Consider the following 21,240-nt stretch of genomic DNA (forward strand, 5'->3'; position numbering starts at 1 on the left):
GGTTACAGCAGCAGCCCCAAGGGAACTGGATTTCCTGCCATACAGATGGCTTTCTGTATTACACAAAAGAGAGACATTTAGGCTCATATCTTTAAAGGCTCTTCAGTACCTAACTTTCATTGAAACAGGTGACTAAATGCTTTTAAAGAACTAGACTATAAGCTCTCAGATTCCCATACAATTTAAGAGCCCTAACAAGGAGCTTAGGTAGAATTGAGGAAACTAACTCCAGGAGACCAGTTCTCAAAACCCTGCAAAACCCATTTAAGTTGGTGTCTCCTGATGCCTATATGCTTTCATTTAAGAATTCATCCTTGAGCAGCAAATGTTTGTTTGTGTTGAAAATTTTCTCCATATAGTTATAGAAGGAAAATATTTGTGGTTATTTTCTAAAAGGAGAAATGTTCCTGCCATCTCAGAGTTACTTAACAGTCAGGAGTGAATTACATCAGAAAAAGGAGTCATGGGTTATTTACATAAAAAATCTATCTGAAGGAGGAAGCTGTAGAAATGCCCTATTTTTAAAATGGCAGCTCAGGTGCCAGCATGCCAAAGACAGACTCAGTGGCTTCTTCAGCCTGAAAGAGTTCAAATCTGCATCTCAGGAGAATCCTACAGCTCCCATGATGTAAGGGAAAGACATGGTGAAAGGACTGTCTCTAGTTTCCAAATTTTTTTTTTAAATCATGTATTTTGCCCCCAAGTCAAAGCCAAATTCTTTATTGCATTGACTAGGGGCACAAGTCATACTTCTGCTTCTAGTCTTGCCTCCAGAGAAAAGATACTCAATTATTCTGCATTACAGCATTATTTTACAGCCAGTATTTAAGTAGCACTTCAAGGTTTTGGGTGTTGCAAAGGAGCAGCTCCCAGCTTTATTTTCTGATGAAAGAATTTGTAAACTAACCATTGGTGCTGATTAACAGAGCTGCCTCTCCCAGCTGCCTCCCATTCTTCTCCCTGCCGTGGGTACAGCTTCTTCTAGTGAGTCAGATTTCTTTGGAGGGAAGATTAATATGCAGCTCTCTATGGTTAACACTCTTATAGAATTATTTGAATATTCTTTCTGTAGCCTAACTCCTGATATGCTGACAAGGCATGAAATTTGCTCACATTTTACATACAGTGTATGGTGACATTTGTCCACTAGGTTCTTATTGTAATGAAAATTCTAAAATTCTTTCCAGGTTAAAAGTGACTGGAACGTGTGAAGCAAAAATATAGAGCTTTTTTGTTTTAATTTTATTTGATCTTTCAATTTTTTTTAGCCTACACCAAAACATTTGTGTTTTCAAAAGTTGCTCTCATTTAAAATGTTTCCTTTAAGTACAAATTATGAGCATGTGATTTGTTCAAATCCTCCAGCCAACTAAGAATCTCTCTCAAGAGTTAATTACAACAACTTATGATGAATATATTCTTCACTCATTGCTTATTTAATTTGTTCAAGACTTTATACTGCAGTACTTCCTACTTCCCTCTTTAGTATGAATAATTTTACATTTTTCCTAAGTATTTCTATTTTAAGTACAGGACTGTACCATTTGAAGTGAATGAATGTCTTTGTTCTATAAGGTTTGATAAATGAGAACATTATATATACACCAAACAGCCTAATGAAATTCCCCACCTTGGTTTGGATGCTGCAGATTGTTTATTTGATTATTTGGAGAAAAACCTCATCTTTGATAATGGTGCTAAACAATGCATGACTTCATTGATATTTAATAGATAACAGACTTAAAACAACACTGTTGGAGTTTATCTTTTGTACCCAACAGCTGTGCAGTTAAAAAAATAAAAACGAAACAGAAGTACAATACTGTATTGTATACTTGAATTACACACTTAGTTTAAGGGATAAGAATCCCAGCAGCAGATGGCATTCCAGGCTGTCATAGCAGGGGAAAGAAAAAAAAAATAAAACAGGCCAATAGTCTGCCTTGATATTATAAATCAACAGACTGGTTACTGCTGAACACATGAAGATTAATATATCAAAATCTGTGAGTTATTTCTGAGAAATGGAAGTAGAAAATACTTTGGTGGGGACAGTCATGACAAAACTGTGCTTCAAACTCTTAAGTTGCTAGATAGAAAAGCTCTTATTAACTGAAGTTACCCTGGTATTTCTCATTAAGTGCAATTGGGTCCCTGAACTGCATTTTGGGGGAGAAAGCTGAGGACAGATTCTCCACTCCCAGGAAAGTCCAGCTGTTTCAGTATGACAAGGTATGGGAATAACAACTCCCAGGCACATCACCCCAGAGATGAGCTTCACAGCGTGACAGTGACACTGCTACAGTGGATCAGGGAACCATGAAAGTTCATATATCCCATGTAATCATGTTTTATTCCAGGAGACAGCCCCTCCCACCCTAGCTGTAGCCTCACAACAGACTCAGATTAGCTGAGGGGTTTAAATCCCTGGTCAACAAATAAAGGCATATGGTATGAGAAATCTTCCTTAGAGCTGGAAGGATTAAATCAGCTGACAGAAGTATAGGCAAGAATTCAGGGCTGGCAGTTATGTGATTGTTCTCTGTGAGAGAGATACTGTACTGCAGATTCGGACAGTGACTGCTTAAGTGATGTATGAAAACCTCTTCAAACCTGAAGGCGTCGCCAGCACCATAATCACCAACACGATGCAACATGAGAATTCACACAGAAGGGTACAAACACACAACACACAATAAACTAATTACTTACTTACCACAGTTTGTCTGCAGCCCTCATGCATGGGATTTTGATGAACAGGTCTCAATAAACCTTGCCTGGGCAACCTGGACATAGCTCCTCAAAAATTAGCCGTTTGTTGTCAATTTTATAATAAGACAAAAGAATTCACCGTTAATTTGGACATGACAGCAGCAAACATTATCAATACATCAGAAAACATAATAAACTCCCTGGTGATCAAAAGAAAAAATAAATAATAGAGACACATAAAAGAATTGGTGGAAAACTCCAAAAATGTATTGATTGCCTGAATCCCAGTCTTGAGCCTCAGGCAGCACTCTGATATTTTAAAAAGCACCTATCAGTGTTCAGGATGATTCCCAGTCACAATTGTTTTAGATTTGGTTATTTCTTATTCCTGTTAAATGCTGAAAAAATCTTTCTTTTAGCTTGAAAAGACAATATATTACTATGGTTTCACCACTGACATAAAATTATATTCTTTTTCTGTTTCTTTTGTTTTTCACTTCCATTTATCAAGTTGTCTTCAACTGGTTCTGCACTGCCATTGCTGTCCTCATTACAGTAATTGCAACATAATTACATCTATAATTCACAGGTTGTAATTACAATATTGTAATATAAAAGGGTGATAAAATATCAAAGATTTACAAAACAAGTGAGAGAGTACACTGTGTAACACCTACTATATAATACACCTACATCTCTTGAGCAGCCCTTTTCAAAAACAGGTGCTTTGAATTCATTTGTCAAGAGAAATATCAATCCAGTGAGGATTTTCTTTTGGTTTTCATTCTATGGAATGCCAACATTCAAAACTTAAATGGTATCTGAACAGCTTTAGTTGTTTCATTGTTATATCTCAAGGAAAGGAATTTTTTCCTATTTTCAAATCTTCTAGAATTTGGGGTTTGTGATTAGAAAATCTGTGATAAGGAAAATAATTTTTACAGTGAAAATTTGAAGCTTTCACAGATTATAAATACTGTGAATTTACACAACTATTAGATCTCATCCAGCAATACACAAATTTTCTCCATATATTATTATTATACAGTATTTGTACCATTCACAGATATTCAGTAGACACCTACAACAATTTTCAGTATCCTTCAGCTGTACTGTTCAGGCTGTCATTACTGATGTCAGCAGAACTTCCCATGATTTTTCAAGAGGGTATCTCCTCTAAAATGGAGATGTAATACTTTTTGGTCCTATTTATCATGATCTGAGTGATAAATGGCTACTTATCCATTCTATCTGAATGACTCTATAATTCAGAAAAAAAAAAGCCTCAAAAAATCAGAATCAAATAAAATGAAAAAGTACAATGGGTTCTTAGCTGGAAAAACTAAAAACACTTTTGCTGTTCTACAATTTGTATAATCATAATTTTCACAGGCCAACTAAACAATATCTTCTGCAGCTTTGAAATGTCACAGACTTTGATATATTTTAACATATTTCCGGATAATTTTGATCACTGAAAATTAACAGAAAAAAGTTACCTTTACACTTACTAAAATATTTTATATAAGCCATTTGCATTAAAAGAGACTTCAAAGCATCGAATATTTTTGTTTCTTCTTTTTTTTTTTTCAACAGAGGTCAGAATATGGAAGAGATCCTCATGATTTCTGCATTCCTGTCATTATTGTAACAATAGCTGTAGTGCACAGATGTGGCTGATTCTTCAGATGCATCAGGGAAATCACATCACACTTCATGGTGGAGGTGAAATAAAAACAATTCATTTAGAAGAGTTGATTGAATTAGGGATCCTCTGTTCTAACAAAGAAATAACTGCTGGCAAAAGAGGTGAGACTGCTCTTCACTGATATAGATAAATTACTAGAGCACACACAGAACCTATTTTAAGAGGAATCAAGGCTGAAATCATCCAACTGGAGGTCAATGGTAATAAACATATGGAAACCTTTTGAATATTCACAAATCAAGTGTTACAAATCCCACAAAATTCAAATATAGAGGTACACTTAAAATTACAGTGAGATATACACAAAGAATGATTCTAAACTTCAGTTTATGATAAATAATATTAAATACATAATTGAAGTTTATTTTACTGGGTTATATACTGCTCTATTTTTCTATATTGTTTGCTAAGCATCATATTATAGATGTCATATGAAGCAATCTTTTAAATAATTACTCTGTCAAAATGGTTTAGCTAGGCACCTTAAAAAACAATGCTTTGATTAACAGTTGGAGAATATTGAATAAGAGCATAGAAAAAAATCTCTTTTATATGTTATATGTTATATGTTATATGTTATATGTTATATGTTATATGTTATATGTTATATGTTGATGATGTTACAATGTATGTTAAATAAACATTATATGTTAATGACATAACCATTCTAATATCCAGTTTCCATGTTTCAAAGTAAATATGCTTTTTTAAGCACTGAAGAACTATCAGACATGCTTTCTACTTTAGGACATCTTATGTAGTGAGAAACTTAAAGAAAAATAATGACTTCATTTATTAAAAAATTATTCTGAGTAGAAGCGAGAAAATAGAATTTTAATAAAGGAATTTTGATGCAGACACTAGTACAATGTGACACTGCAGTGTCTTGCTACTGACAGTGGATACATTCAGACAAGAAATCAGCTGAATATATTTAAGAATCATGATATTGGAGCAACTTCTCTGTTGAAGCAGTCAATTCTCTATTACATATAGTATTTAAAATAATATTAGCTATCTTATTAAACAATATCCTCTAGCTCAACCAGGACTTGTGGACTTGATTTGAAATCAGTTAATAAAATTACCTGTTATCAGCTATGCCATGAACCGTGAAAATTATCATATTGGTTGCCCTTGATCTTCAAAATTTAAGGAAAATATAATATACAACAGCGCTGAAACTTCGACAAAAGATAAGGAACTCACTTTCATTAGTCCCTGGCCATTTCTATTATGCCAGCTCTCAGTGTAGAAATATTTCATTTCACTGTGTTTACTTTAGGAGGAGTCATCCTTGACAATAGTCACTGAGTGCATATGCAGTTTTCTGTTGATTTCAGGGAATTATGGTCTGAAATATGCTACAGTGCTCATCCTGAGTGCCATCTTCCTATGGAAATCATAACCATTGATCAATAGGATGAATTTCAAGATAAGATACCAATCAACAGGAGCTGGAATGGAAGAATAAAACCCTCTATGATAGCTTTCCCTCAGATTTGCTTTCAATTGCTTTCTTCCTCCTAAACATACAGGCATTTACTAAAAATGAAAAAGAACATGCTTTGAAATTTAAATTTTCCTACTAGTATTGAAATGTCTACTTTCTGAAGTTTGAGAGGCACATTGCAATGTTGTTTTTAACCACTTTGTTACAAAAGAGACAATTTATTTGTATAATTAATCAGCTGAAATATCCCTTAGGATTTATTTTTCCCCAGGAAGACACCTTTTGTTGTTTAGAAGTAATGAAAACGTTTCATCAAGGCTTTCTAGTGTGACTGATAGTCTTTGCTGAATTTTGTTGAAGGCTTTCTGTCTGAATGGTTCTTTGAGCTTTTTATTCACTTTCATGGGATCTGGAACATTGTTATTAATACTCTACTAGTAACAGGTGTTTTCCCTATAGGAAACCATTAGCACCACATTTTTAAACAATGCAAATCTAATTTTTATTTCAGGCTTGAAAGTTTTCTGGTGTCCTTTTTGGGATAGATCAAACCTATGATAAGTCACAAATAAACTTCAGATCTTCATACAGACAACTGAAGGAACACTGAAGGCTTCATTCATTAAAGAGGCTTCTAAAGATATTCCTAAACAAATGAACTTTAACGTGAAATCTGCTTATTATTTTAGCTCTTTTCTGAAAATGCATATGGAAAGAAGTGGGTTTTTTTCTTGAATGTTCAAACTGAAGGAGAACACAGATGAACAGCTACTCAGGCTTCAATTATCAATCTGAAACATGGGAGAAACTGAATAAAATAAAATAATTTTGTATTACATGGCTACTCTTCGAAGGTACTCACAGGCTAATCTTAACCTAGAAGTTACATTACACAGGAAGGAAAAAATAAAAAAAGGACAAAAGTAATTGCTGTGATTGCAATTTAAATTCAGCACTGACTAGGGAGTAGTGATGTAAATAACTCTCTGAAGGGGTAGCTTTACCTCTGTGATAAATCTAAGGACATGTGGCTTGTGAAAAAATCAATGGACAAGGGGATTTAGCAAAAAAGTCACTTTTTGAAACCCCCCAAAACATCAAATAGACATTATAAAAACTCAGTAGGGAAAGAATAACTGAAATTTGTATGGGAGAAAGAAATTTAAAATATATATTTAATTAGTACAAATACATATAAATATAGATAAATATGAATTTTAAGGCCAGGTTGAATGTGGCCCAGAGCAACTTAGTCTGGTGGGTGGCATCCCTGCCCATGGCAGGTGGGCTGGAACTTGATGTTCTTTAAGGTCCCTTCCAACCCAACATTTTCTATGATGTTATTAAATAGATGATTGTATGTAAATGTGTATTTATACATATGTATGTACAGGTTAATGAAAACTAACAGAAAAAAGAATAGGACTAGTCATGTGAGAGTATGCTTTCTATTGCACGTGTTATTATTGACTGGATCACATGCAACAACTTTAATACAGAAAACTGAGTTGGCTGTTGATATTTCTAAGCATTTTGATTAACTTTGATTTTTTTGCAGCTTGTCAGTACATCAAAGGCTGATTTGGCCAGCATGGCTGCCTGATTGACTCTACTATATGCACTGTATCCCAAATGAAGTTAACTATCAGTAGAATGGAAATTCCCATGGTGGTCATGGGGTCATGTACAGATTTGTCATCAGTTAGGGCTTACAGGTGGTTAAAAGAGACAATGAGCATTTAAATTTTAGAATGCTTGCTTGATGAAGCACAAACAACCATTTAAATTGAGAATTCAGGTATGTACAAATATAATAATTACACTTTGACTTAAAAGAAATGCTTTCATTACTATATGAGAAGTAAAAATATTGAAAAAAATAGAGGAACATGCCTTTAATCAATTTTTTATGTCTATTGCTGTACAGAGCCATGAAAAACAGGATTGAAAAGGTAAGAACAGAATTCTAAACACTTAATTAATAAAAATGACACTTTTAAATCTAAAGAGGTTTAAGCAAACTAATTATTCCCAGCAGAGTGGATACTCTCTGATGCAATGTTGATGTTAGATAAAAGCCTAATCCCTTTCCTTCTACCTGTTAATCTGCTCATTTAAGACTGCTTGTTAAAAACATGTACTGCTTTCTGTACAATCCATGAACCAAATTATCAAGTGCAACAGAAAGAATAGATATATCCATAAAGATGTGTAGTTTTTATAATCCCAGTTTCATAGCATTGAAGTTTGGATTTTGCAGCATGATAATTGGTCCTGGCAGTAGTGCCATTGTTAGTGGATTTTTTCCTTAATGTTTCATCAAAGATGCAAAATGCTGTCAAATAATTATTCAGTTGCCACATAAGTGATGTTTATCTGAGATCTTGCTCATACAATTAGAAAGAATGTAAATAGGTTGTCACTAAAAATGCACTAGTAGACAGCTGCAGGGAAGACAAATTATGCACATAACTAATTTATAAAGGACTTGTATACAAAGAAGTGTTATCTCAGCCCTTTATTGATTGAATTATTTAACTAAAAATAACTTTATTTAGCTTTATACAAACTACTAATCTACTTTTTTGATTAAAAAATAATAAATGAAAAATGTCAATCATCCTGAAAATTCCAAGCAAAGCTTCAGCTGTTTTGGAAAAAAATAGCAAATAAGTTATATTTTGAGTTCTTTTATATGTAAGTATGCACTTATCAAAACTTTTGCTCTGATATCCTCATTTTCTGAAAATGTTCTTTCTGCTTCCTTCTTGTTAAAAATGACATTAGGGCAAGGAGAAGAGGGTTTGCTGAAGTAGGAAAAATATTAATGATATCAAAGTACCCTTTTAAATCAACTTTTCCCTTTTTCCTCTTTTAAGAGGGACTCATTCCTACCATTTTTAATAATGCACTTTTCTCTCAGATCTAATAGTAGAACAGCTTTCAGTTGCCCTCAGACCTGAAACAGAAGATGGCATTTACTGGAATGATTCCTCAAATTCAGACATAGAGGAGCAGCACTAGCTCCAGAGAGGTGGGTGTCCTAGTTTACCCAGCTGCTGGTTCACTCAGTAGCCGTGGTTACAACAAGAAATCCCCACAGTTAGGTTGTTTTCCTCTGCTAAACCTCTTTTGCCTTGCATTTCTTTGCATGCCCATGACTCTTTTGCCATGCTTGTCTGCTTCCTTTCTTGGCCTTGCATTGCCAGGCCTGCACCTTGTTGGCATTTCTTTGACATTCCTTCCCAATCTTGCATTTCCTTGGCCTTTGCCTTCCTTCCCTTGCCCTTCCTACCTGTCCACTGCCTTGCACTGGCTTGCTCACCAGTTCCCCACCTTGACTTCTGCATGGTCATGCCGTGTGTTTTCTGTTCTTCTCACTACATTTATCGGATGAACTACCCCTCCCTTGCCTTGCCTTGCTGTTTCAATCCAACCCTGCACTCCCTTGTCATTCCTGACCACTCCTTTGCTTGGCCTTGCTTCCATGCACCTTGCATTGCCTTACTGCCCTGCCCCGTAATCTTCTCTTGCCCTTCCTTCCCCCAACTTGAAATCACTACTAATTTTTCCAAATCTTGCCTTGTCTTTCCTTCTCCTTATAGGACTCTCCTTGCCTTGCCTTCGTCTCCCCAGCCTTGCCTTACAAAGTAAGTATTTTTATCTCTTACAAAGAGATGCAGCATCCTTAGTTAGCATCCAATTAGCTCAGTGCTTCTCTTTTACTGGCTGCAATGTGCTTCTGATCCTTTCCAAAAGATACTCCACCCTGCTGAGGTTTAGGAATGTTGTTCCCCAGTTTGGTGCTCTCACTGAACCAAACCTTCAAAACATGTGCTCCTTGCTCACTTCCCATCCCCCTGCCCCTTCCTGCTGTGGTGGGGTGGAGAGAAGAATTGGAGGCACAAAAGGCAGAGATCATGAGTCAAGATAAAAACAATTTACTGGAAACAGCAATCAGATAAGAAATGAGCAGTAAAAGCAGCAATATTAATAAAAGGATATACAAGAAAGGCAAATGATTCACACATGGAAATACCCATCACCATGTGTGAGGGACTGTTTAATGTTAGAATAAGAATGCCTCAGCATTGTTTGGATTTTTTCTCTGAACAGTTGTTTTAAATCTGTTTTTGCTAAAGCAAATGGAAAGTACTAGAAAGGCTGCTCATGTCTTGGCTGTGGCAGCATGCGACAGCATGTGCACAGAGAAAACTTCTGCTGCTGGGCAACCCGCTCAGGGGGAAGACAAAGGCTCTGTCTCCAGGGGGGTTTCTCCAGACAGCCCCACAGGGGGATGGAGAAAGCCTTTCTCTAGGGGGCTTATTCCTCTGGGCTACTCCCCCTGAGGACAGAGAGAATTCCTGATGAAAAGGAGAACTTCTCTAGACTTCCCAATATTTTTCCTTGCATGATCGGATCACAGGAGGGCCTATGTGGTATGTAAGGAATTATGGACTGTTAATGATAATGGCATAACATTGCCCAGCACAACCTGGAGCCCTAGAACTATCCCAAATCAAAGCTGCTCTCACTCAAAGCTGGCCCCAGACACTCAAAGCTAGCTCCAGACCAGCCTTCACTGACCCTGCCCTTGCCCCTGCTTGTTGCCATGTCCCTGCTGCTGTCTCAGCACTAGCCCTAGTGTCATTGTCCCTGCTTCTGTCCTAGTTTCCTGCTGCTGTCCTGCTTGCTTGTATGCCATTGTCCTGACGTGCCCACTCGATGGGCTGTCCCACTGCTGCCAGCACTGTGTCACTACTGAATTGAGCTGACAGGACATCATGAGAGCCTGGGTGGTAATGTCCTCTCCCTCCTGCACTCTCTTTTTTCTTGCATCTCTTTTTCTTTTTTTTTTGCTTTTGCCTTTTCTATCTTCTCCCTTACAGCCAACTTTCTTGTTTATGTACTGTTCATAGGTGTAATATCGACCTCATTTTTTTCTAACTTTGCCCTAGAAATTTTTAGAATCCCCTCATGGTTCCTTCTTTGGAATGTGACACCATGTAGAAACAAAACCACCCAGATGTGCTGCCAAGCTCCTCAGCCCTAGATAAGAGAGATAAGATTCCCCTCTCTTATCCCCATCCCTGTCAATAACATGCAGTGCTACAGAACAACCAGCCTTCCTGGCTAATGCAAAAATTAACTCTGTCCTGGCCCAAAGGCAATGCCAGGACGTCCCTGGGCAGGGATGGCTTCTGCAGAAGAAGAGGAGGAAGCTCCCAAATCAAAAGAGGGCCCACCTCCCTGCAAGGCCCAGGGGGCTCCAGCTAGTGTCTCATTTTCCAGGCAGATATTTTTCACACTTGGCACCCTCAAGAAAAATATTTCATGACTGAGCATGAATAATGGAATGTGAGCCTTGTGCCCACATTTTCAATTTTTTTCCTTTGTCATTCCTTGCTAGAAACAGTTTAGAATCTCTGATGGTTGAGTATCATGACCACGTAATGCAGACATTCTATCTTTCTGTGAGCCACATAATCCTGAGGTCATATTTTAACCACTGAACAAGTAGAGAAAAGAGGATTTCTACCCTTTTTCTCAGTACAAGAGTTGTATTTAGCTTCTTTTAATTTTTTTTTTGTGATAACTAGCTCTGGAAACCAGACTAAATTAATGCCTAAATCAAGCTTTTTGTCAAGGCTGGTCTACTTCAACAAATTTTATCAGGCTTAACCTTAAGCTGAGATCTGAGATCCAAGACCCTTATCGATGTTAAAAAGGAGGCACTTTGTCATCCATACAATCAGAAATAAAGGGAACTTAGGGGGGATTATCCTTAAGATGGTAACAGATCTATGGCACATACAAAGTTACTAGGGGGTGAGTCAAGATCTTCATGGTCCCTCCATGAAACTCGAGCCTTTGCTTTCCACCGAGTTTCATCATTGCTGCAAATGAGGCCATTGAGCTCTTTGGATCACAGGTAATGTGTGTGGAATTTCCACAGCTGAAGAGTAGCTGTATCCAACCAACCCAACATCACCTGATTTTCATATTCCTGTTTCATTAAAAAAAACAAAACAAACAAACAAACAAACAAACAAAAACAAACAAAAAACAAAAAACCAAAACAAAAACAAAAAGAAACACAAAAACCCTTAAAAAACAAACAAACAAAAAATCAACAACAAAAAACCACAGCAGGACTTCACTGATGAAAGGGGAACTTAAAGGCCAGTAGGTATCACCAAGAACATTTGATACTATTGTTGGAACTGTCCCAAAATCCCTGGGACATTCATCTCGAATGACTGGAGAGATTTTCAGGGCACAGGAAATTGCCATATGAAAAATCAACTCTTCAGTCAAATAAGGAATATTTTATAGCCAGTATAGAGATATTTTTCAAAAGACATATTTAAACACACTTTGACCTTTTAATTCATTTTCTTCATTATTTGAATTGGGGTCTGAATTTCCGATTTTCTTCTGTAATAGAAGATACAGAGAAAATAAAACTTGAATCATGCTTGTTGTCAAGGAACAAAAATAACTAAGTAGTTTAGGAATGATTACCCAAACCCTGATTAAGCTATTCGGGCTTTTTTAATGTCTCTTGCAAACTAATGAAATTACTACCTTCTCCCTTGTTCTGCAACTCCTTATTTCAGCCAACTCTGATGGTAAGTCTACATGAGAAGCCAGAGCACACTTGTAGAAGTGTAGGCAGAGTTAAGTCTTGGATACCAAAACAAGGAAAGTCAGGGTGTTGCAGTCTATCCCAATATTTAGATACCAGGAGGCAAGATGGGTTTGTTCTGATGCACAGCAAAGTCCAGCACCTTAACTGGCTCGTTTAAAAGCCAGGGATGGACAGAAAGTCCTCTGTCTACATGAAGTCCACATGTAAATCCACTAGCTTACATTTTACTAAGTAAATTTCATTAACTATTTAAACTGTTTACACTAGCCAGGATTCTGGCTTGATTAGGAGTGCTCTTCCATTAGCAGGGCTGTTTACAGAGAGCCTGCTCAGCTTGACTGCTTCTATTTGCAGGACAAACCCACCCTGCTAAAATAGGACTTCTGGTTCAAAAAGCAAACGTTGAGTTTAAAAAAAAATATTTTCCATGAGGGAATAATCTCAAGATACATCCTAATTTTCTATATATAAAACTGATATTTTTAAAATTGAATGCTATGTCACCACACGTACATCCCTCAGTATGCAGCACTAATATCATATTAATAAAAGTAATTTCTCCCTGCTGAGGTCTCATGGAAGTCAATGTAACCACATAAGGGACAGGCTTGGCCTCCTCGGTCTTATCAAGCCAATGAGCTAGGCAAATTCTCATACGGCTAAAGGAACTTAATGCCCAATTAAGAGCTCAATAAGAATTAGAAAATTGAGTCATAATAAAGCAGGTCTCTGATGCCTGGTAGCACCACATTCTCTTTCACCTCAGAGGTACATGTGGGCAGATCTCATAAAGACGTGTATTTGTTCCATAGTCCCATTTTTCCATTTATATTATTGCCACTACAAAACATGACCTTTGGGCAGTAATCATATAACTTCTTTGCATTTCTCTCTTTCACCTGTTTTCTTTTGCCTCTGAGCCTAAAGCTTTGCAGTTAGTTACATATGCCAGTAGAAAAGGTAAATCCTATTTCTATGCATTTTATTTCTTTATAATAGTGGAGAGGTGACAACAACCTAAAATATTCCTCAGGCTGCTTTAAAGAAAGTAACGACTTCCTGAAAAACATCTAGCAGCAATTATGCAAATTTGTGCATATTTTTATACCATTCATTCCATACAGGCAGAGAAAACTCTTTAAAAAGAGAAACCATAAAAAGCAAAAGAAGGAAAGATGTTTGAAGACACTCAACCATGAAAGAGAGAATGCTTTAATGTGAAAGTTTCCACAAATGTACCAAAACTCCAGTGGGAAAGCTTTTCATATAAAGTCAAGCAGAAGGAAGCACAAGATCAAGCTGTCATCAGAAACATAGTTATGAAGTCACGCCACAGAAAAATGAAGATGGCAGCATTAAATTAGATTTAAAAATGGGTAGCATGTTTTAGATTATTAAAATGAGCAGACATAAGGTGGGCTGCCTGATATGCCTGGTAGAAGTATTACTAAACCTAAAACTGAGAGAGAAAACATTTAGTGAGATCATAAAGATGGAAGTTATATTAGTCAAGATGGAAAATTATTTATTTTATAATATTTATTTTTTTAATTTGCACACCATTGCAATGATAAGTGCTGACACATAACGATGACACCATGATTCATGCCTCAAAATTCTAGCGAAATATTAGGTGAAACATTAAGAATTTACAGTTCCATTAGATTTAGCAAAATCCTAATCTATTAGTATAGCATCTAGACTTTTGTCAGAATCATCAGAAGTGGTTTTGCTTTATTTTTAAAAAGACTTGAGCACAATAACCATACTACTGCAGTAATGTACTTTTCCATGCTTTCTAATATATATATATCTAAAACTGATTGCTAGATTCCATTCAAAATAATGTTATATTTCATTGTGTTATAATTTTGTCTGACAATGTTATGTAATATGAAACATAAATAATTTTAATATAGCCTTTAATTCATGATAATTTTACTTTACCTTTTCTACATTTCAAAAGATCATGTTTTGTTGCAGTGCACTGCAATGAGATACCTACTGAGCTGAATAATGTGAACAAGTGCTATTTAACCTTTGTTTTCATTTTTACTCTAAACAAGACTTTCATCTTCCTGGTGAGTTTGAAAATGATGACTAATACTTATTAACAAATGGGATTTCTTCCAAGTTGCTGCTGGACATTTTTTTCTGGCTTGACATGCTACACTTCAAATAATGCTTAAGGTTTTAGTCCTTGGTAAATCATACAAACTTGAAAGTAAACCAACAACACATCCTAGAACAACAGCCCTGCAGAATGTCAATTTTTGGAAAAGAAAAAAAGAGTCGGAGAAAAAGAGGAAAAGTAAAAAGATAAAAGAAACCTCCTCTCCCACACACTTTTGCCCAGCCTAGTAAAATGACCATGAACTGAAATCCACCTCTTTGCTTTAGTCCACCTAAGAATTAGCAGTGTTTGTCACATTGCACTTATTTTATGAAGACAGCCTGAGTTGGGGTTTGCTCAGCCTGGAGAAAAGATGGCTCTGGGAGGACTTTAAAGTACATTCCAGTACCTAAAGGGGCATAGGAGACCTGGAGAGGGACTTTTTACAAAGACATTGAGTATTAGGACAAGTAGAACAAGGAGGAATGGCTGGAGAATGTAAGCAGCAATGTAACAGTTGTCATTCCTATGGAAGCCATTCCCCAAATCAATCATAGCTTTCCAGTTAAACACTTTTAGTCCATCTTCTCACTTAAATAGCACAGGCTAAATTTTTAGGATGTGCAAAAATATGTTATTTTTTCAGAAAAGAAAATGTTTGCTTTTGTACTGCAGCCCTATCAACAAAACATATGATTTACTTTGTTGTTTGATGGGGAGAGGAGGCTATTGGTAAAATGTTTAAAAACAGTACTTTGAAGAACTCAAGCGGTCTAAATACCTATTTGAGTGTACAGAAATGCTGTCTTCCCAAGTTAAAACAGCATTGCAGATTTTGTTAAGGTGGTCATGAAGGAGTTTAAAATACAACAGAATAGAAAAGGAGGAAGAACACTTGGGTTTAGAGGATGAAACCTAAGTTTGCTGTGTGTGGATATGGAATATCAGAACAGCATCTTGGTAGGGATGCCTCATTCAGCTTTCAATTTTCTGGTATAGTAATTTATTCCGACATTACTTTTAGATGGTTTTACAGCTTTAATTTCCACAAACTTCGGAAGAATTGCTAAAGAAATTAAAATCTAAAAAGTATAAAAAATTGAACAAAATCTGTGATATGAAACTGCTATTGTAACATGAAAAACATATAACAACAATTTCAAGACCATTAGATCATTAGAGTCACAAACTCATAAATGAAACTGAAAATTTTGCCTCACAAAAACTTATGCCCAAATGTATGAGAGAATTCTGTATAACTACTAATAATTTTAAAATAAAAATTAAAATAAGGAATTAGAAATTGCTAGATTTAGTGCAAATAAGAAAAAAAAATGTTATTTTACAGAAACAATATTCTGTCTAACAAATAATTTTGTTATTATTCAAGCATTTTATGTACTCACAGTTTCTTCAGATGTGCAAACAATAGCCCAAGATGAAAGGCAACATCACATAGAATTTCTTGCCATTCTGGATAGCAGTGGGAAAGTTCCAAACATGTTGAGCATAGATCTGGTATTACTGCAGTCTCACTGGATTTAAAAGTCTTGCCTACACCTACATGCTTACATAAAAACAGTCTCACACACAGTTAGCAGACTTATCACACAGAGTTATGAGGGGGACACTGACTTTATTGCAAACTGAAGTTCTCAAGACTAGTTTTGGACCTAGTTTGTTGGCAGGTCTTTCTCTGTTAGCTGTTTGAAATTGTTCTTCTCATATTTGTTTTGCTTTTATAAGTACATCACTAGGAAGAGCTTTAAAAAGTGCTTTTGAAGTATCAGAGAGTAAAATTACTCTCTTGACAGTACTGACTCCCAGAACTGCATGATTTGTTGTTATATTTTACCATCAGTTTGGTAGGGAATACGATTGTTGCCTTTCCTCCTTTCAGAAACATGCAGTAGATGAATTAAGGCTTTTTAAATGCAGAAAAAAAATTAATAATAAAGTAACAAAAAACATAAAGGGGAAATGTAGCTGTTGGTAGTCTTAACAGCAAAAAAGGAAAAAAGGCTGTCAGCATTTCTTGATGTCATATATTTTTAAGAATCCAGTGGGGTAAAGGAAAGGCCATACCCACTTTCATATCCTCTGAGTGCCACCCTGCTGCTTCTTTGCACCTTTGCCAAATTACCCTTCTCTGCCCACAGAGGACACCCTGGAGTTTAGGCCCAAATAAATCAGCATTATTTATGTTATCTGCACATTTTCACATGTTCTCAGGTTTTCTCCTGTATTATGCATACAGAAGTAAGCTGGAACTTCAACCCAGAGAGAGATTTGCACTTGATTTTGGGGTGCCAGAGAGAAGTGCTCTGTTTACACCTTTCTGCAGTGAGCTAGTAACTCAAACTGCACTCCAATGCTACTTGCCATGGCATGTGACTTGAAGCATGACTCGCTTACAGCGTTCTCTGCTGTGGCAGAAAAACTACTTTTTCATGACTCCTTGAGTTGCTAAATACTGGAAATTCCAGGAAAGCTGATGAATAGTTTCTTACTGGAAGAACAGGAAAAGATTAAATGCTTCCCAACAATGAAGGTCTTCCATTCCATAAACATGCTACAAACCTTATTAACAAATAAACCCAAGGAAAGTAAGGTTTGTCAGTCTCAGTTTCTCTCTCTCACTTTCTATTTTTCTCATACTCACCTTCTTTTATCATCACATACACACATGCTTAAATCTGATTTTAAGACATATTTTTCTAGGGATAATGTAAGAAACATCACTCATCCACAGCAAGACAGATTATTTTCCCCTCTGAAGTGCAACTCCAGCTGCAATATTTGCACCTGCTGGTTCACAAAAAAAAAAAAAAAAAAAAATTCTGACTTTTGTATGCAAAACTACTTATCTTGATATAGTACTTTTTTAACAGGAAAGATATTCTGAGTGTTTACTAAATGTTCAGACACTAAATTCAGTGTAAATTTGCCATTTATGCATGAGTTCACAGAATATATTTATTCCTAGAAGCAACCAAAGACCTACTTGAACTGTTTTACTGTGTCTTATTCTGCAAATCTGAAAAAAAGAAAAAAACCCCACAGAAACATAGACCAAAAAAAGAGAAGAAAAAAAGTGCCCAAACTCAAAATCTGTGATCATTATGTAATTAAAAAGACAAAAGAACCCACAAAAAACTTCCTGTGCATCTTATTGTACACTTGACAACCAAATTAATCTATTCAGATTCCATTTCAGAAAGTTTTTCATTAACCATACAAGCAGTATTTCCAGAGTACTATTTTACACACTGCTCTCATCTTGCTTCCAGTATTATAATTCATAAAACAAAAGACAAAGCTGCAGAGAATATGAATGCCTTTTTTCTTTGCATTACTGCTGACATCAAGTGTACTAAAAGAGAAGAAATTACAAAGAAAGGAAAAAATTAATATTTTTGAAATGGAAAATATTCAAAGTATTCAAATAATTTGTGTTTGGAGCTCTAAAAATAACTTACAGTGGAGCAAAAGGACAGTTCAGTTGACTGATAAATATTCTGGGGCAAAATCTATTTCTCAAACCGTATTCCAAATAAGAGGAATAACTAGGCAGAAGACATCCCGTGGCTGAGCAAGGAAATCATACGTCTAGAAAGCTTGAAAACAACATTATTTCAATTTCCCCTACAATAAGTCTGCATGACTTACAGGTCTCCAGAAGAAAGGTTTATAATCTCTTATAGAGGCACTCAGGCTATAAATAACAAGTGATGGAGCTAAGGAAGGAGTAGCAGGCATGAAAGAGAATGCAGAGGTGGGGCTGGACATGGAAAGGATGGATGGATGGATGGATGGATGGATGGATGGATGGATGGATGGATGGATGGATGGATGGATGGATAACTTCTCTCCTTCAGTCTAAACCAGCCTCCCCTCTAGAACCCCTTACTCCTGTCAAAATATCCTAGTAATTATCTACCCTACCTGAAGGAAGTTCTCCTGTTTAGGGAATCTTGGTTCTTTCCATATAAAGTAAAGCAAAAACAAACCCCAGCATCACAGATTTCTTACATGGGACACTGAATCAGAGAATGGATCAGTGCTAAGGGCTGAGCACTCACCTGTGCCTGCACAGGAGAACCCTGCCCTTGTGTTTGCAATTATTTTGGTAGGAGAATGTGATGGAAATAAAATTTTAAGGGCACACTGTTTTTCCAGACTATTTGAAAAAGAGGTTTGCAACAGAAAGAGTTATGCTCTAAATATAAGATCTTAAACTGAATACCCTGAAACTTACTGTTAATTAAAATGGGTTCTGCTGTAATTGCTGTAACTACATGGGTCGTAACAAATGGCTTGTTATGTGATTTCCAACACATATCTGGTTACCGAGTTAAGAACTTAATACAGTTTTATGACAGGTCCACCGATTTGTACAAGAGCCTTGATATACAGCAGTAGTGACATGAGGTAAGAGTCTCCACAGTGTGGTGACTTAACATAGGCAAAAGGAACCTTAAGCTGCTTATATGATACTGGTTACAAAGACCATAATAAAACACTTCATCTGTAAGATTATCTATATCCTGCAGATAAACAACACAGCTGCCTGTTCTACACAGTGGCTTAAGGGCAGAGTTTAAGCAAAAGAGAATCTTTAGATAGGATGTCCATTTTTAAATATGTGTCAACATGCCCCCTCAAAGTGTCAATCAATCACATCTGGCAAACTACTTGTCCTCCTCAGCAAATAGTCACTATTAGTGCTCACTCTCAGAAGGGATATTCAGCAAAAGGGACATTAACTGAGTGCCTTTTATACCAAGCCAAGAAACTTGGTTTTACTAGGTTTTCTTACTCTCTTCATCCAGTTTAAGACTATTTATCACTTCAGGAAATGTCCACCAATTCAGCCTCTGAAACCAGTCAGAGACTGGTCAGTTTTTTGTATGCCTAAAGTCAGAAATAAATAATTAGAGGATGGGTTTAGCTCGAATTACTTTAGGGCAATAGAAGTTTGACATATTTCTTTTTAGTATCTTAAGATCATCCAGATATGAATCACCACGATTAAAATGATATTATTATAAATGTATAGATTCAATCCAGAATAAAAAAGCTCATAAAATTGAACTGGAGCAGTCAACTTTTAGCTCCTGATAGAGAATTTTGTAGTGTTTGTTGTTTGTCCTTAATAGTTACTTCTGTTTTTTCAGCTAGTAACCTTGTAATTTTAGTGGTTGCAAGTTTATTTGTAGGGCTTAAAGTGTCTTTCATCAAGTGGATGTTCATTTTACAGAGTGATGTCTTGTCATGACAGAGAACTGTTGCTTCTCTTCCAACATTTTTGCCATGGAAACCCTTCCTATCACCACCTGCCCTTTCTCCATACCTATATCTGAACATTGATATTAAAGATATTTTTCAGAATTTTCAGCATTTTGTCTTGGAATTTCAAGGCTCAGCTATTCCAATTACTAACACATCATAGCATGAAATACAACAGTGCTACCAGAAATTATGTTTGCAAGATGCTGCTGGTCTGTGATGCAGCCAGTGCTTAGATCAGTATTCACACTTCCCATCCAAGTGTCTGTTTTCCAACTACAACAAAACTCAATATTTGTGAATGAAGGTCCTTTCCATGTGCACTGTGGACCTTGCCTATTGCTGCTGGGCACATCACAAGGAAATAATGGATGAGATTGCTCAGATTCCTATGCTCTCCTAATCTGCACAAGTGCTGTGTAACTCTAGGCCAGTTCTAACCTTTATAGCTCTGACTGACCTCAGTTTCCAGTTTCCATGGCAGAGAAGTGCCAAGAGAGAATATAAGAACTGCTGAATTTAATCTACACAAAGTGTGAGTTCTTAAATAACGATTTTTAGACTTGTCCTGCATCAGTGGAAAATAGTGCTACATAGAAGAAATTAAACCTTTATTCTCTCCTACTCCATCACCTCTCCACTCATACAGAGGATACAATTTTCTGCCCTGTTACCTAAAATATTCAGCATTTTTAGAAATAAGATATAAATCAAATGCACTCCACTTTATTAAGCCAAAAGAGAGAAATGTAATCTCGCAAGCAAATGAGAAACTGGACTCACATCTGAAGCTTCAGACCTCAAAGAGAAAAGAAAATCACAAGCCCCTTAGCTAATGCACAGAAAACTTGTGACTACTTGCAATTGTTCTTGATCCAGAATTATTCTTACCATACCTGTGCATTTAATGGCTATTCACAATATAGCATTGCACAGACTCAATACTGATGTTTTTCCTGCACTCTTTTCTTCTCCTATGGCAAATTAATGACTCCAAGTATTCAGACTTGACCTGCTTCAGATTGGCCATGCTACAACTACAATGAATTTTAGGCCTGCATGTTCATGAAAGATACTTTAACAATAAATTTTCTTAATCATCTAATGCCTAAAATCAAGATAGGTCTACATCCTGTAGGAGCCATGAGCCTCAAACTAAGTGCTATATTTGTACTAAAGAAAATCTTTGTCAGGTACAATAAAAGAAGTTAACAATCAAGTCTCTTACAAATATATAATTAATTTGAGTCTTGAAAGGGATGAGGTGACCTGTTTAGCGAAATGAAAAGGTTATAAATTATTTAAAACTGTGG

The 21,240-nt window shown here is 36.2% G+C and overlaps 1 long non-coding RNA gene across 2 annotated transcripts in view; it reads left to right on the forward strand.

Annotated features, from left to right (window-relative positions):
* Positions 1–4,936, forward strand: part of LOC135299929 (uncharacterized) — a 41,175-nt gene extending 36,239 nt beyond the window's left edge. For both annotated transcript variants that reach the window (XR_010361769.1, XR_010361768.1), the window contains one exon: positions 4,309–4,936. This is a non-coding gene — a long non-coding RNA (uncharacterized LOC135299929). The remainder of the gene's footprint in view (positions 1–4,308) is intronic.
* Positions 4,937–21,240: the final 16,304 nt, after the last annotated feature.

This window comes from Passer domesticus, chromosome 4, assembly GCF_036417665.1.
Source record: "Passer domesticus isolate bPasDom1 chromosome 4, bPasDom1.hap1, whole genome shotgun sequence".
Classification (NCBI taxonomy): domain Eukaryota; kingdom Metazoa; phylum Chordata; class Aves; order Passeriformes; family Passeridae; genus Passer; species Passer domesticus.